The sequence below is a fragment of the Pinus tabuliformis genome, chromosome 3_2 (assembly GCF_031772625.1).
Source record: "Pinus tabuliformis cultivar Carrire ecotype Pingquan chromosome 3_2, CPIR1, whole genome shotgun sequence".
Classification (NCBI taxonomy): domain Eukaryota; kingdom Viridiplantae; phylum Streptophyta; class Pinopsida; order Pinales; family Pinaceae; genus Pinus; species Pinus tabuliformis.
Genome location: NC_142302.1, coordinates 750,839,411 through 750,857,884, shown reverse-complemented (window position 1 = coordinate 750,857,884; position 18,474 = coordinate 750,839,411).

The window sequence follows — 18,474 nt, the reverse complement described above, 5'->3', positions numbered from 1 at the left end:
CCACTTCTTTCTCCACCCTTGCTGGTGCTGCCTTGGTCTCAGAAGCCTCTCCCTTAATCTTCTTCCTCAGACACTAGTTCACATAGTGACCCAGTTCCCCACAATGGAAGCATTTGACCTTGGGGAGGTCCTTCTTCTTTCTCTCCTCCTTCTTCCCTACATATGTGAGAGTCGCGTCTTCTTCTTCCTCCTTCTTGATTTTGACCCCTTTTCGCTACTCCTGACCCAAGTTCAGCATTAGTCAGCCAAGAAAATCCCTACACTACTGGCCCTTTCGGCATTATCCCATGGAACGTGCACTGAAGTCTCACCCAAAGTAGTATAGGGGGATGGAGTAACCAAGTTTTTGCACCCTGAGATGGTTGTGATGTTGGTTTTGCACTTTAACTCTACCTTCGTGTAGATCGATAAGCCTTTAAGGCTTATCGAAGTACTTCTTTATTATTCTTTCAGAACCTCTGCAAAGGTCTGCGATCGTCCTTCGCATAACTCTAACAAGCGATTCAGGCACTTACGCACCTCTATAACTACTTTGTTGTATAGTGTCCCGACTTATCTTAAGTGTTCACCAACTCTACCATGAAATTAAGATTATCTTTGCATAAACATATATCTCTACTTGCATTCATATAACAGAGGTAAACATATAGATTTGCACATCAAATTAGAAATAAAACATAAACCCAGTGCTTAACATAACATAATCGCATGCAATTGACATAAGTAAAATACACAATGATTTCATAATACTTCTCTTTATTGATGACTCAGATTTCCAGTACAGACTCTAACTGCCCTGCACACACAGCTGCAGGGTCTACGCACGTAGCTATGGACTTCTACCCTAGGCCTCTGTACACTCAGCTGCAAAACCTTTTTCCTACGCTAAGACTCTCGCTCTTAGCTCTTGACAGACTCATCAATGACTCCCACTATGAATATCTCCCCCCTTACTAAAACTCTTCTAACACTTCTTTTTATACAATCCCAAGATCCACGAACCAAGGGCAGATCTCATCAAGCCGACACAACCTATCTAAACTAAGGGCAGAAACCCTTTTTGACACTTGATATCTTCACGCTCCGCGACCACAAAATGCGGAGACTTTACATTCCCTTATACAAAATTCAGGCTTTCTGCCCCAAAACTTGGGCTTTTAACCCCAAAATTGACCCCAGGGGACCCGTTCCCAATAGGCCCCCAACAAAAACATGGTGACTCGCCCTCGAGTCACTTGGCTGGCATGGATATCTTGTCATGAAGACCTCCTAGCTCCACTTGGACTACTGCAACTTCGGCAGTGCACTATGTTGCTGCCTGCTTCATCTCCTCGACCAGCTGCTCTGTCACTGGCCCTGCACTAGCTGACTATATCTTCTGCTGAGTCGCCTGCAGACTAGCCAACTTGCCTTCAATAATGGCTATGATCAAATATGCCTCGTCCAACCAAGGCTTCAAGCGAGCCTTCAGCACTACTTCCTTGTGTTGAGCTACGTCCACCTGCTCTTTCAATGCCTTTGCCTCCTACAACTTTGTTAACCTTTGTGTGATGGCGATGGTGCGCATCGTCGCTTTAACTTCATCATATTGTTGTTGCAACTCTCGCACCTCCGTTTCCAGCCTCTGTACATTGGGGTCCTCTTGCAGGCTGGTGACTACTTTGAGCAACTGCTCGAAGAGCGCAGTGCAATCCTTTACTGCGTTGTCCACTATTGCCACAGCGTCTTTCATAGCTATCTCACACTGCTCTCTGACTTCTGGCAGAGTTGAAGGTTGGGCCTTCAACTGCAGTTCTGTAATCTTGAGGTTCAGATCAAATTGAACCTTCGCCAACTCTATTCATGCATCACGCACTCTAGCAGCGAGCTTCCGAATCCGCACATTTACTGGCTCATCATCGAGAATGTCTAGCTCTGGGACAGACCTGTATGCCTCAAGCACTACCTTGGTCGTGCACTTATTTTTGTCTGTGATGGTTTTGACGAGGTCAATAGTGGAATCTCTTTGTACAACCATCTGAGCATTGTTGACTTTCTACTCACTGATTTCCTGTAACGTGCGCTGTTCACTAGCCCAAAGTTCCGCGATCATGCCATCTTACAAAATGTGAAGCGCCTCACTGGGAAGCATGGCCAGATTGAGCCCAACTTCAAAGAAAAACATCCATTCTTTTGTGCCATGACGGAGTTCTGTCTCCAAGTACCAATTCATTGGTATAACATCCAAGGTATGAAAAAACATATGGACCCACTCCGACTGAGGCTTTGCTCCATACACTTCAGTCCATTTGGCCAAATGATTGAGCGGATCATTTCTCCCATCATACTATTATGTTATTCATACCTTCGGGTGGCCAAAGCATATCCTCATCATCCTTCTATATTCGCACCAGTCATCAAAACTGTCCTTGTGCGTACCCCATCTTGCAGGTGTAGCATGCAGCGCCCAATCCAATGCTTGCAAGAGATGCTTCTCAGGCACTTCCCTTTTAAATGCATCCAAAAAGTGATCAACATCAGTTATCCTATCATAGTGAGGCAGGTTTGTTACCTCTGATGATATGCAGCGTAGTGACTTGGTCATGATATTATAGCACAGTGTAGATATTTCATGCAATCGATTCTGCCAGTGCTCTAATTCTTTGTCCAAATCTGATGTGCAGGAGATCTCACAATCCCATGTGATACATCCATTTGTTGTCAGATTCAGCCAATCTTGATTGTGTGCCGTTATCTTGTAGATCTGGTCTAAATCATTGTCACTTTCATAATCGCGGATCAGATCAGTATAGCCCAGTCCTTCCACAGGGTCTAGTGACACCACTACGCGGTATGATTTCTTCTCAAATATCATCTTCCACTTCTTCAGATTGATCACCCCATTCATGTCATTGGCCCAATCAATCCCTAGAAGAGTGGGGTAGGGATTGTTGTCGTCCACAATCTCTATCGATTCAAAATCAACCAACGCGCTTGCGCCTTCAATATCCACTATTACTCCCTACAATCTCCACATTGGGATGATCTTTTGTTGATTTTCCATTCTTAACTGAATCAGAGACCACTGCATCACAGGTCTTCCCATTTGCTCCCATGTCTATTTAGGCAAAAAATTCACGTCAAACCCTAGGTCCAAGATAACTTGGTCCATTTCGTATTCCCCTATCTGTGCAGTGAGTCTCATCTCATGTCCAGTCCTGCCTTATGCTTACTAAGCTTTCTAACTATGCATGGTTTGTCAGTAGCAATTCCTTACCAACGCACCTATTGATCAGTTCCTGTAGTCCCTTCACTACCTTACTATCGTGTAGCAATTTCATGCAGGTCTCTAAGAATGTGGTAATCATGGATGGGTCCATTTTCTCTGTCGACTTATCTTGACTTCCTGAGGTAGAGGCCTCAGCGAAACTTTTCTTCGCCTCCATAAATGTTTCTTTTGTGCATTAGAGATCAAACCCAGTCTCCTTTTCTGGTTCTTACGGACCCACTCACCTTCTGTTGGTTGCTTCCCCTTATCTTCACCAGTCGTCATTCCACTTCGCAGCATAATGTTTACCTTAGGGTCTTCCTCATGAGGCTCAGCCCTCATCATCTGTAGGTTCTGAGTCAGTTGTGGAGGTTGTGCCCCCTTTTCATGAATCTTAGCCAACAATATAGGGCAATCCTCTGTCACATGGTCAAACTGAGTACAATAGCGACATGAAAGACGTGTCGGATTCAGGTAGTCTCTCATGTAACGTCCTGGTCCTCCAAAATTGTAACAAATAAGTTTCCCACGACCTCTATCGGATCCTCCTCCACCTCGGCCTCGTTCGCGCCCCTGATACTCACCTCGCACTCTTACCAATGCCTTATTCTAGAGGTCGCGTTTCTTCCTGCACCCTATATGCAAGTGTCTTGTCCATCATTAATTTGTAATTACGGAAATTGTGCTCGTCATGGCCTACTGATTGACAGAAATTACATAAGAGATGTTGTGGTGTCTATATGAATTTCTGTAGCAAATGGCAATTGTCGGTCGCATGTTTCCCAACTACCTAGAAGATAGCACACCATAACACGGGCCATGTACTTGGCCCTACTGCAGCCTTTGGCCTTAGAGGCATTGGTCCCCCTGCTGCAACATAATTCACAAATACTGGACAATGATCCTTGTCATGCCCGTGACCTTTGCATTTCTGGCACCAGACTTCTTTGTGTACCTCAGGCCAAATTGTCATATCATTCTTTAGACTCTGCATCTCCAGGGAGAGGTTCTGCAACTGTGCATGAATCTATTGAACCCCTAAGTTAGCATCTAGCATTAGTGTTTCATGTAATCTCATTGCAATCTCTAGAGCTTCCACCTGAGTCCCAATCTTCTGCTGTGATAGTGCAACCCTTAAATGAGGCAGGAGCGCAGCCAAAAACCATTCATGGTGTTGCCCATCTGTCTAATTCATGATAGCTTCACCAATTTTTCACTTCAATCTTTGGTCCAACTCCCAGGGTGTCTCACCAGGCTTCATCACAATCTCTTTGAACCCCACAATGGATTGCGCTTCAGACTTAGGTCTACTAAAATCCTTATTTAGTGTAGTCTGTATATCTGCCAATGATGACGTTGGGTTATCAGTACTATACTTAACGTACCATGTTAGTGCGTGGTCTTGCAAAGCACTAACCAATGTAGATTTCTTCATTTGATCATTTGTGATACCTTGAGCTTCCCATACAGCCCTCGCGACGAACCAAAATTGGTCCAGATCTTCATTCCCCGGGCCCTTGAATACAGGAAACTTTACTGAGTTCACCATATTGAACGGTGGTGGTAGCGGTGGTGTGGGCGAGGGTGTAAGCGGTGGAGGTGAAGATGAAGGTGGTGTGGGTGGATGAGGTATTCGTGGGAACCCTTGTTTTATAAACTGAATAGCGCTCTGCAAAGAAGCATGTGCTGCTTCCTCGTCATCACTCAGAGGGGGTTCAATTAGTGACCTATATTCAGGGCCTATTCTTCCTCCATCCCTAAAAGTTATTCCACTTCGCGTTGCTCCAAACATCAAGGCAACTGCATAACCTGCTTTTCACACAATAGAATCTTAATCCAAGTATTTAATGACCTTAAATACTTACCTTGTGGCCCCTTGAAGAAGCGTCAATCTACTTTGCTGTAACTGACTGAAGTATCGACCGCGAACTCTATCACAAATCCCCCTATGATACAATCGAGCCAATGATCAACAGTGCACGTGATCTTATCTTCAGAGGCTTCCAATCTCCGAACTAACTCCAACGTCCAAACAATTGGACCGTCAAGCCTCCACCTTCCTTGGCCGTTTGCCAGCTTCACGATCCACTCATATAATTCAACTGTGAAGGAACAAAAGAAGATTTTGTGTATCTCTGTGTATAGATATCTGTCCAAAAACTATTCTTTCATCAATCACATATTCCTATTTTCCTGTGCCGCGAATTCATGGATCTCTATATCCAACCAGTCTTCGATCTCTTTCTTATTTGGGTTCCAATGATGTGACATCACACATCTCGTTATGTAGATCTCGATCCCAGCAACGAAACCATTTGTTGGCTTAATGGTCCGTGACCTAGGTTTAGCGTTAGTCAGCCAAGCAAATCTCTACACTACTGGCCCTTTCAGCATCCGCCCGTGAAATGTGGACTAAAGTCTCACTCAAAGTAGTATGGGGGGTGTAGGAACCAAGTTTCCGCACCCTAATATGGTTGTGATGTCGGTTTTGCACTTTAACTCTACCTTCATGCAGATCAATAAGCCTTTAGGGCTTATCGAAGTAATTCTTTATTAGTCTTTCAGAACCTCCACAAAGGTCTGCAATCATCCTTTACGTAACCCTAACACGCAATTCAAGAACTTACACGCCTCTATAAATACTTTGTTGTATAGTATCCCAAATTATCTTAAGTGTTCGCCAACTCTAGCATGCAATTAAGATTACCTTTGCATAAACATATATCTCTACTTGCGTTCATATAACAGAGAAAAACACATAGATTTGTGCATCAAATTAGCAATAAAACATAAACCCAATGCTTAACATAACATAATCGCATGTAATTGACAGAAGTAAAATACACAGTGATTTCAAAATAGTTCTCTTTATTGATTACTTGGATTTCTAGTATAGACTCTAACTACCCTGTGTACATAGTTGCAGGGGTCCATGCACTCAGCTGTGGACTTCTACCCTAGGCCTCTGCGCACTCAGCTACAGAGCCTCTTTCCTATGCTAAGACTCTCGCTCTTAGCTCTTCACAGACTCATCAATGACTCCCACTATGACTATCTCCCCCCTTACTAAAACTCTTCTAACACTTCTTTTTATACAATCCCATGGTCTGCGGAACAAGGGAAGATCTCATCAAGCCGACACAACCTATCTAAGCTAAGGGTGGAAACCCTTTTTGACACTTGATATCTTCACGCTCTGCGACCACAAAATGCGGAGACTTTACATTCCCTTATACAAAATTCAGGCTTTCTACCACAAAACTTGGGCTTTTAACCCCAAAATTGACCCCAAGGGACCCGTTTCCAACACTCATCTAATCTCTTCTTAACGAAGAACCAGCGACAATTCCTCCCAATCTGGAAGGCTCGACCTGCCCAGTATGCTCTGAAAAAATATCTCCCAATCCTCTAAGACTGCATTAAATGCAGTCCCAACCATCAGTTCCTGATTCGATGTGGCCCCTATGGAAGTTAGTTGATCACATATCTCCTTCAATCCACTGAGGAAGACATCTATTTGCTCTACCTTCTGCATCTGGTATAACCGCAACTGATTTTGAAGTAACATCTTGCTCTACATGGAAGTATGCTAGTACAATTTCTTCAGGGCCTCCCACATCTCATTTGTCGTGTCCTTCTCAGTAATATGTGGCAGCACATGATCCTTGACCCCATCAAGGATGATGCACTTTTCCCTAGCCGTTGCCTCCTCATACTTCTCATTTTCAGCTAGGTCAACTGGGATCGCTATCTTTCTCAAGGTGAAGTGCTTGATGCACTACCTATATAGAATGGACAAGATCCTGGCCTTCCAGACAATGAAGTTAGAAGCTTTGTACATTCTATCATGATATCTAAGCCCATTCCCTGCCATCTTTTTGCTCTTCTTCCGACTCCTCTAAGTCTCTTTAATTCCCTCCTAGAACTCCTCAGATTGACTCCCTCTGAGTCTTGATTTCCTTTCTAGAAATCCCTCCTCCTTGGTCTTTCCCTGTTAGGTACTATTCTAACCACAATACCCCACCAGCTTCACTCCACAAATTATTTTCAGCCCCCTATACCTCAACAACTTGAAGAACTAAGCCTCTAGGATCTACGCAATCTTGGCGCCAGAAAAGTATGCACCTCCTAGCCATAGCGTCAATCCTTCCTGGATGAGAAAGATGACCGGGCACTGTGTCGGTTAGGTCTGCTCCTCTCTGCCACTGCGTTGATCCTCCTCCTCACTCGAACTGGTGACATAGGTACTCTACATCACCCCTTCCTTGCTGCTTTCTTCTAGGAACAACTTCTATCACTCGGGACAGTTGTTTTCTGCTGCTACTAGTCTGCTCGGTTGATGCCTTCAATTATCTTGTGATCTGCAACCACGCTCTGATACCATGTTGGAATTTCTAAGTTTAACCTGTTAGAAATTCTTCATGTACTATCTGATTTATTTCTTCCTACTTGTTCAATTACTTAATGTTGGGTTGCGTTATATTCTTTCCACGACTAGCCCATGTAGTTAACCGGGGGGTTAGAAGAAAGGCAGAGCCCCCCCTTCGTTGCGTCGATTGCATAGCGGGGGGAGTCACATGGGGTTCGAGGGGTGCAAGTAACCCCACTCTATGGGGTCCGGGACAACACCTTGGAAAATTTTGGTTTTGAACCCTATGTTAGGTTAGGCAGACCTACCTATGGTTGTGTGCATGATTTTCGCACATGGTCTTGGACACGATGGTTTTCGTTCCATGGTTTCGGACATGATGGTTTTCGGTCCATGTTATTGGATGCTTCGGCATGTATAAGTATGTATTATAACATTGAAAGGAATATAATGAAAAAAATCAAGCTGGTAGTCCCAGTTTTGGGATCTAGGGGAAAATCTCTGTGTGTATATGTTTTAGGTGTTATGCTCTCGCATTGTTTATTTTTTGTGTTTTAGAATTCGTATGCAGGTAATTTCTATACGGGGTTAAAACCTACATTTGGTATCAGAGCTGTTTTGGTTTCAAGGGGACACATTTGTTGCTGAGGGGTTTCGCTTGGGCCTGTGGTAGACCCTGTTCAGTGGCAGATCTGTGATATCAATTATGGTGGTGAAAGAAGATGGCGAGCAGTGGAAAGATAGAGATCAATAAATTTAATGGGCAGACTTTTGAGTTGTGGAAACTCAAGAAGGAGGATCTGTTGGTGGATAAAGATCAGTGGATCGCTGTAGATCTGGGTACTAAACCAACGGGAGTGTTCGATGAAGAATGGAAGAAGTTGGATCAGAAGGCAAAGAGCTCAATACGATTGTGTGTCTCAAATTCAGTGTTGCTAAATGTATCAGGGGAAGCTACGGCGAAGGCTTTGTGGGATAAGTTAAGGACTTTGTACCAATCTAAGTCTCTGGTGAATAAATTGTTCTTGCAAAAAAGCTGCATAACCTAAGGATGAAAGATGGAGACTCGGTGATAGGGCATTTGAATGCATTTAATAATGTGGTAAGTCAGTTAGCATCTGTTGATATTAAAATTTCAAATGAAGATTAGTGCATCAGTTTGTTGTGTTCTCTACCAGATTCGTGGGATAGTCTGGTTATTGCAATAGGTAGCAATGCAACTGCCTTGCAATTTGATGAAATAGTCTCATCCTTACTGATGAAGGAGATGAGACGGAAAAATATGTTGAGCTAGAATGATGATTCCTTGTTTGTACGAGGACGGTCCCAGAATAGAAACAAAAATAAGTCATCGAGTGGGAGATCTAAATCTAGAGGGAGATCTACATCTCCAGGAAAACCTGTAAAGGTGGTGTGCTGGAAACGTGGAAAGGAAGAGCACTACAAAAGGGACTATAAATATAAATCTCCTGATAAAGGAAAGGGATCTGATGATGCTCCTTCTGCAGAGGTGAAAACCACCTTAGATGAAGGTGGGGATGTGTACTTGGCTTCTTCAAGTACACATGTAGATCATGAGGCATGGTTGATTGACTCAGGTGCATCCTTTCACTTCACTCCCCATAGAGAGTGGTTCTGCGAGTATGAGAAATACGATGGTGGTGATGTCTTCTTAGGGGATGATAGGAAGGCTAGAATCATTGGTCACAGAAAAGTAAAGTTAAAGTTGCAAGGTGGAAGGGTTAGAACACTTCCGGGTGTTCTACATATTCCTGCATTGGCCAGAAATCTGATTTCTGTAAGCAAGTTGGATGATGCAGGTGTAAAAATAGTGTTCGAGAAAGATACCTGCAAGATGGTTCGGGGACCACTGGTATTGATGCGAGGAGTTTGGATTGGAACTCTATACAAGCTGCAAGGTAGCACGGTTGTTGATGGGTGCAACAGTTCTGTGGTTCCTGAAAGTTGAGCAGAAAATCTAGTGGTCTCTGGAGAGAAGACCATGTTGTGGCGTCAAAGGCTTGGACATATTGGAGAGAAGAGCCTTTGAATACTTCATGGTAAAAGAATGGTAGAAGGTATGAGTAACAGCTTTTGATTTCTATGAAAGTTGTGTATATGGGAATCAGAATCGGGTGAGTTTCCCCTCTGGTAGTAAGAGGGTGAAATAGATATTAGAGCTTGTGCATAGTGATGTGTTTGGACCTATGAAGTTTCCATCACTAGGTAAGTCTATGTACTATGTATCATTTATATATGACTTCTCAAGGAATACATGGATATCTTTCCTTAAGAAGAAATATGAAGTTTTTGATAGGTTTAAAGAATTTAAGGCTCTGGTGGAAAACCAGACAGAGAAGAAGATAAAGGCGCTGAGGACAGATAACGGTGGAGAGTTTTTTAGTAAGGAATTTGAAGAGTTTTGTAAGAAGTGTGGTATAGCACGGCAAAAGACTACTCCATATACACCTCAGCAAAATGGAGTTGCAGAAAGAATGAACAAGATGTTGATGGAAAGAGCAAGAAGCATGCTCAGTGGTGTCGGTTTAGGACAGGAATTCTAGGAAGAGGCGGTGGAGATAGCATGTTACCTGGTTAACAGATCAACTTCATCAGTGTTGGAGGATAAGAATCCACAAGAGGTATGGACTGGTAAGAAACCCTCTCTTTCACATCTGAGAGTATTTAGATGTGATGCATATGTACATGTTCCAAAGGAGAAACGAATAAAGTTGGATAATAAATCTGAAAAGTGCATCTTTATTGGGTATAAGGATGGCTTAAAGGGTTATAAGCTTTGGAACCCAATAACAAGGAAGGTTGTGTACAGCCAAGATGTGGTGTTCAGAGAGGTGAAAGATGTTATTAAACATGAAGTCCAACCAAAGGAACCTAAGAAGATAGAGTTTGACCTAAAGGAGGAAGAACCAGACTCTACAGCAAAGGAGGAATCAAAATATGAAGAGCCAAAAACTCTAGGTGTGAGAAGATCAATTCGAGAAAGAAGGCAACCAGAAAGGTATAGTCCATCTGCTTTCTGTTCAAATTTTGTTTTATCTATTACTGATGATGATCCCAGAACTATGAAGGAAGCAGTAGATTCAGAGGATGGAGAACTCTTGAAAGAGGTCATGGTTGATGAAATGGCATCTTTGCACAAAAATGAGGCTTGAGATCTAGTGGAGTTTCCAGCTAGAAGGAAACCTATTGGCAGCAAATGTGTGTTCAAGAAGAAGACAAATGCAGACGTAAAGGTGGAGAAATACAAAGCTCTATTGGAAGAAAAAGGTTATTCCCAGGTGCAGGGAATTTATTTTGGTGATATCTTTTCTCCTATTGCCAAGGTAACTTCTATTAGATTACTTTTATCTATTGCTACTGCTTTTGATTTTGAGGTAGAACAGATGGATGTGAAGATAGCATTTCTTCACCAGGATGGAAGAGGAGATCTACATGAAGCAACCTGAAGGCTTTGCAGTGAAGGGTAAAAAAGAACTGGTATGCAAGTTAAAGAAGTCTTTGTATGTTTTAAAACAGTCACCAAGGATGTGGTATCAGAAATTTGATACATGTATACAGGGACTTGGATTCACCAGAAGCAAAGCAGATCACTGTGTGTATTTTAAATTAATTGGTGACTGTGTTATTTATTTGGTCTTGTATGTGGATGATATGTTGCTAGTTGGAAATGACAAAGAAATTGTCCAGGATTTGAAGACCTGTTTGTCCTCCAAATTTGACATGAAAGATCTTGGTGCTGCAAACTATATTTTTGGCATGGAAATTAAAAGAGATCAGACAAAGAGGAAGCTCTAGGTAAACCAGAGGAAGTATGTCGAGACAATATTGCAAAGGTTTAATATGCAAGATAGTAAACCGGTGAAGGTTCCTATTCCTGAAGGTGTAAAGTTATATGTTGAACAGTGTCCCAAGACACAAGAAGAGGAAGAGGACATGTCTTGTGTTCCATATGAAAGTGAATTCAATAGCCTGATGTATGTGATGGTCTGTACTAGACCAAACATTGCACATGCAATGGGAGTATTGAGCAGGTTTATGTCAAAACTAGGGAAGGAGCACTAGACAGCAGTGAAGCGGGTTTTCAGGTATTTGTGTGGCACTAGTGATTATGGTTTGTGCTACCAAGGAAGACCAGGATTGGACAGAGTGTTGGATATTCATGGCTTTGTTGATGCAGACTGTGTTGGAGATCTGGATCAAAGAAGATCTACAAGTGGGTATGTGTTTAACCTATTTGGAGGTGCAGTCAGTTGGATGAGTAAGAAACAATCTGTAGTGGCACTATCGACTATAGAGGCAGAATACATGGCAACCACTCATGCAAGCAAGGAAGCAATTTGGTTGCAGAGATTGTGTTCAAATATGGGGTTAGTACAAGGAGCTATAAGGATAGACTGTGACAGCCAAAGTGAAATTTTCTTGGCAAAGAACCCTGCATATCATTCAAAGACAAAGCACATTGATGTTCAGTATCACTTTGTGAGGGATATGATAGAAAACAAAAAGGTGTTGTTGATAAAGGTGGACACTTTAAATAATACTGCAGATGCATTGACAAAATCTGTGAGCTCTGAGAAGTTCTCTTGGTGTAGAGAAACAATGGGTGTTGCAGGGATGGATAAATGACTAAGCTCTCTTGTGGCCCCCTGTGGAAATAAAACAACAAGTGGGAGAATGCTGGGTTGTGTTATATTCTTTCCACGACTAGCCTGCGTAGTTAACCAGGGGGTTAGAAGGGGGGCAGAGCCCCCCCTTCGTTGTGCCGATTGCGTAGCAGGGGGAGTCACAGGAGGTTTGAGGGGTTCAGGTAACCCCACTCTATGGGGTCCGGGGCAATGCCCTAGAAAATTTTGGTTTTGGACCCTATTTTAGGTTAGGCGAACCTACCTATGGTTGTCTGCATGATTTTCGCACATGGTTTTGGACGCGATGGTTTTCGGTCCATGGTATTGGATGCTTAGGCATGTATTAATATGTATTATAAAATTGAAAGGAATATAATGAAAAAAAAGAAAGCTGGTAGTCCCAGTTTTGGGATCCAGGGGAAAATCTCCATGTATATGTGTTTTATGTGTTATGCTCTTGCATTGTTTATTTTTTGTGTTTTGGAATTCGTATGCAGGTAATTTCTGTACGGGGTTAAAACCTACACTTAACAAGTTATTTACCATGTAAATACTGAAGATAAATACAAGTAAAGTATCAACACATACATATTATCAACTGAAAGTAAACAAGCACATAAGTGACATCGTTGTTTTTGGGCTAATGTCCCCGAAAAAACCCAATGCGGGAAAGTCAGTGCAACGATTCAGAGGGCTTTATTATTATGCAGTTTCAGAATAAAACCTGCGTTCCAGAAATGACTCACCCAATAGAGAATGCCCTTGGCAGTAGTACCTCTTAGTCAGAGACAGATATTCCAGCTAAATCACTGGATGAACGATATCACAGCAACAATACAACTTATGCTGCTCTGCGTCACCCTATCTAACTCTCCAGCTCTCAGTCTGTCCCACAAAATTCTCCCAGCGCTGCCTCTAGGCCCTACATTAGCCTCTCTGGCCCAATTTCAGCCTCTCTAGTCTCTGCATCAAATTCTGGAACCTCTGCGTCAGCCCCTGGACCCTCTGCATCTCACATGTTAGCCCTCTCTAACGTTGCGCAGCTCCTCGCTGCCTCTGCGTGGCCTCTAGATGGCTTTGTGTCCCTCTCCTAGCTTTACATTGATCCTCCTGGTACTACCTTTTCCTCTCTGCTATGTATTCACTGCCCCTCAGCTGCAACTCAGATCACTCACTCAATTTTCTTAGCAAACCCTACCCCAGAAAAGTGAGTTCTTGATCTCTCTTAGTGTATTCTCCAACTGACCCTCAAGCCTCCTATTATACTTTTCAAGTTGGTCCATCAACGGTCGAGATTAAATCTCTAATCAACGGATAAGATTAGATTTGGCTTGATCGATGACTTTTTTAATATTTTATTTTTCCTATGTTTAGACTTAGGAACTCCATTAAAAATATTAATTATTTTAATATCTCCCAAATCGGTTAGATTCTTCCCAAACCATTTTTGGGTCTTGGACATCTCATTTTCTTTAGCCTCTCCACCAATTTTCATGGTTGGAGCACATACGATGCTACCCCAAATCAACACAGACTAGTCGAGCATTGTTCCTAATTACTTGACCTTGCTCATTTAGCTTATTTTTTAACATCCATTTTGTGCCTATATTTCTTTCTCTTAGGATCTTGGAACAAGATCCCAAGTGTCATTCTTCCCATTTTGGTCAAGTTCTTCATTCATATCTCTCACCGAGGACTTGTCCTCACTTTCCTAACTGAGATTCTTAGGCTCAACCTAAGATAGTGGAGCAAGATTGGCATAACTTATACTTCCAACAAATTTCCTCCTCGCCTGAACACCAAGTCTTTTATCTCCAATAGATGGTATTTTGAGCCTTGGAATTGTGCTCGTTTATACGTATTCATTACCTGACTTTGTTTCTTCATGGTCAGAGGCCCTGATGATTTAATTCTCTTCTCCATATGATTTCGTGTTCCCTTTGGAGGACTCATATTGTGGTACTATTTCATCTAATACTACATAAATGCAACCATGAGGGAACTTCCCGACCCACCCCCTCCCTCATCTCGTCAACCTGCCCCCCCCCCCATCGACCCAAGTACGCCTTGGGCATATTTCGATGGGGTGGAAAACCTGCAAAGATGCGGAGGAGGCATCATCCTTCATGTATCAGAGAATCATCATTTCAGAATCAAGGCTGGTCTGGGAGCCGGAACCAATAACTTTGCAGAACTCATCACTCTCCGCCACTTACTTCATTTTGCTCTGAGGCACCATTGCACTAGCATCAATATATTTGGGGATTCACAGATCATCATAAATTGGATTAATGGCACAGCTACTTGTCACATGCACTCACTCAGTGTTATATTACATGAAGCACTTGCACTGAAATCAGCTTTTAACAATATTACTATCTCTCACATCTACAGGGAACACAACAAGGGTGCCGACAAATTATCCAAGGAGGCAGCGCTGATGGACAGAGGCATTTGGGATATTACAGAGGTCAAAGATCAGCAGGAACAAAAAAATTTCCACCGTCCGTATATAGACCCGGGATATCCAACCTTGGGTCAGCAAATAGCACAATAGGAACCGCTTTATATGACAGCAGTACTTATATAGACTTATACTGATTTTTGGTTATATTTTTGAAAATGATGATCAGGCTACTGTAATAGAACAGTCAGCATACCCTGTGTGGTAATGCAACAAATAGCACAACTGTCAATACTTTGTAAAAACAGACACTCTCATGTAAATTTCTGCTTATTAATGAAATATTTATGGATTTTTCGAGAGGAAAAAAAAAAAATACTACATAAATGCAATCCTCAACCCTCTTTTTCCTTTTGTTGTAGCACTTGTATCCTTTAATTCAAGAAGAGTACCCTAGAAATATACCCTCATCAGTGCATGAATCAAACTTTCCAGGATTTTTATCATTCCTTTATAAATAATTTTCTCCCAAATACCTTGTAGTATTTCAATGATGCAGGGCTCCCTTCCATAACTCATAGCGAGTCTTATAACTATTAGGCCTAAGTTGTGTTATATTTGATAGCTATAATGTTGCTTGTATTGCTTCTCCCCAAAAGGTGTGAGGTAATTCTGCTTCATCCATCATAGCTCTTGCAATAGACTCCTAGATTATTTTATTCTTTCCCTCCGCTACTCCATTTTTTTGTGGAGTTTTGGCCATGGAATATTGCCTCCTTATGCCATTCTCTTCACAATATTCTTCAAACTCTCTTGAGGTGTATTCTTCAAAGCGCTTGTGATTTCTCTTTTAAGGGCATGATCCATGTGGACCTAGTAAAATCATCAATAACCAACATAAAATGTCTCTTTCCTCTTGGGATTTTTTCTCTGGTTGGGCCACAGATACCTATATGAATTAGCTCCAATGGTCTAGATGAAGATAATTCCTTTGTCTTGAAATAAATCCTAGTCTTCTTACAAAATTGGTGAGACTTGCATATTGAATTTGAGGCCTTGAGAGTCTTGGAAATCATCTCACAACTCCTAACTTACTAATTTTTATCAAACTATCAAAGTTCATATAACCATTTCTCCTATGCAATAGTCATGTTTTATTTTTCTTGCTCAAGTAGCATCTCACTCTAGAGTCATCAAGCACATATACATTATTGTGAGTTTTGACTACCATTCCCACCATCTTTCCTTTTTCTTGATTTCTTATCTCATATTCCTTTCATGTAAAGGTCACATTATAGCAATTATCACACATATGACTCACACTAAGCAAGTTGTGCTTGACATCCTCTACATATAACACATTTTGGGCTTTAGTCTTTTCATCAAGATTGATTATGCCCTTACCCTTAATTCTTGTTGGGGCATTGTTGTCGAAAGTAACATTGTTCCCTCTGTACTTTTCCTTTAGTGATAGGAATTTACTTTTATCCCTAATCATATGCTTGGAATGACCATTGCCCACATACCATCCATTTTCTTTATCACGTGCAGATAGAGCAAGTCCACATTCCATGTTATTTCCATAATTACGTTTCCAGTGCTTCTTATCGTCCTAAAAAGTTGGTTGCCAATACTTTTGTGGTTTAAATGAATACTCAAATCTACTTCTACATTCACTTGCCTTGTGCATAAAGTTATTACATTTTAAGCACTCAACATCATCCATTATGGGAGAGAATGGATTTCTATCTCTGAGAGGAGAGTTTTGAGATCTATAATTTTGATACTTATTGTATCTAGAATTTTCATCTCTTTCAAATTTGACCCTTCTACAATCAACAACTTTATGTCCAAAGATATGACATTTATAACAATGACCATAACATAAATGAGTACCTGGAGTTATAAATTTCATGATTTTGTGCATGAAGGTACCTTTGTTGTCATGTTGATTGATTCATTCTCCATTGGTATGGCTCCTCTGGGAAGTTCGAATTATTATCATTCCAGTGATGGGCTCCTCTATGGCTTGCTATCTTTCTATCTTCATTGATTATTTCTTGATGCACCTTTACATAGATCTGAGGTTCCTCAAATATTACGGACCTGAAGTTCATCTTCCCCATAGAATATTTCAGTGGTCTAGAGTATCCTAGACCTGTTTTGTTTTCTAGAGACCTTTCACTGTTTACAATATGATCTAGCTTTATTCATCCTTCTACAAACTTTTAATTTATACACTTCTCGGTGTCCAATCTCTCAAGATGTGTCTCAGAGAGATAACTTCTAACTCGAGACTTTGATTGTTTTCTTCCCATTCATGGATTAAATCATTAAGAACTTATTTTCATTTAGATTCTTCTAATTTTTCTTTCAGGGATATAATTTCATCTTTGCATGTTTTTTAGATCATTGCCTTCTTTACTTTGAACAACTCCTACTTTAGATGCATGTTCCCTTATCCTAGTTTCTCACGGGTTCCTTCTCTTTCTTCTAGTATAAGAGCTAAAATATCTTTGCTTTTAGTGGATTCTTCAAGTTTTTCTTTTTTGATAAACAAATTCCTCATTATCTGATTTGTGCGTACCTTCTTTAGCATGCTACAACTATTCTTTTAGCTTCATGTTCTTTCTCCTAGCATTTTTTAATTCATCAAGAGTACTGATGAGTTCCCCTTCAAAGTCCACTACTTCTTCTTCTTCTTCTTCTTCAGAGTCTGTAATATTTTGCTTCTTGGAGTCTGCTCAAAATTCCATGAGTAAGTAATCATTTGAATCATCCTCTGAGGATTTTTCGTTGTCCAAATTTGGTGCTGAGCTATCCTCTTTGGAGTAGAGCCCCTTTTCCTTAGATATCTTCCTGTTCTGATTTTTTTGATATTTGCTTCTAAATTTTTTATCATCTTCGTTTTCTATCCTTTCTTTATAAGGGCGCTTGGATGAAAAATGCCCAATTGTTCCATAGTAAAATTGTTTAAAGTGAAGATTCCCTTTATACTTCCCTAACCCATGGTTTAGTATCCTAGAAAATTGAGCCATCTCCTGATCAGATTCACAGCTAGAGAAATCTTGATGATCTTTGTGCTCCCTAGCCTTCTTGGACACCTTGAAGGTTGCCTCTTTCAGTTCATACTTCTCTTTTCCTACTCTCATCTCATAGGTTGTGAGAGTACCAAGTAGTTGGTCCATCATGAGATTATTTATATTATACATATCTTCAATGACAGATACTTTGGCATTAAATCTCATGGGTAGATATCTTAAGATCTTTTGAACAATTAGATCTTATCTGACAGCTTCACTGAGTCCTCTAATCGCATTTCTTACTTCATCAACTCTGAGGAAGTGTTCTACTATCCTTTCTTCTTCGCTCGTTTTTAAGCTTTCAAACCTCATTTTGAAGGTTTGAAGTTTGGCCTTCTTGACTTTATCATCTCCTCTGTGACTCAAATTGAGATTTTCCCATACTTTCCTAGTAGACTTACAGTGCATAACTTTTACGAGTTCGGATTGGCTAAGGCCAAAGAGAATGACATTCTTGGATTTAGAATTATTTCCATACAACTTTTAACCATTTTCATTAATGGTAGGGACATCAGGTACAACATAATATACTGGTACAAACCTCCAAATATCTACTCCTAGGGACATAAGATATGCTTCTATCCTAACTTTCAAAAAATCAAAGTTTGTCCCATCAAATACTGGTATTTTTCTTGAGTAAGCATCCTCACTCTATTTCCTAGGCATAGTTCCTTACGGATCTAACTTCCAATGGTTAAATTTCTCCTCAAGGAACTTGTTTCTGA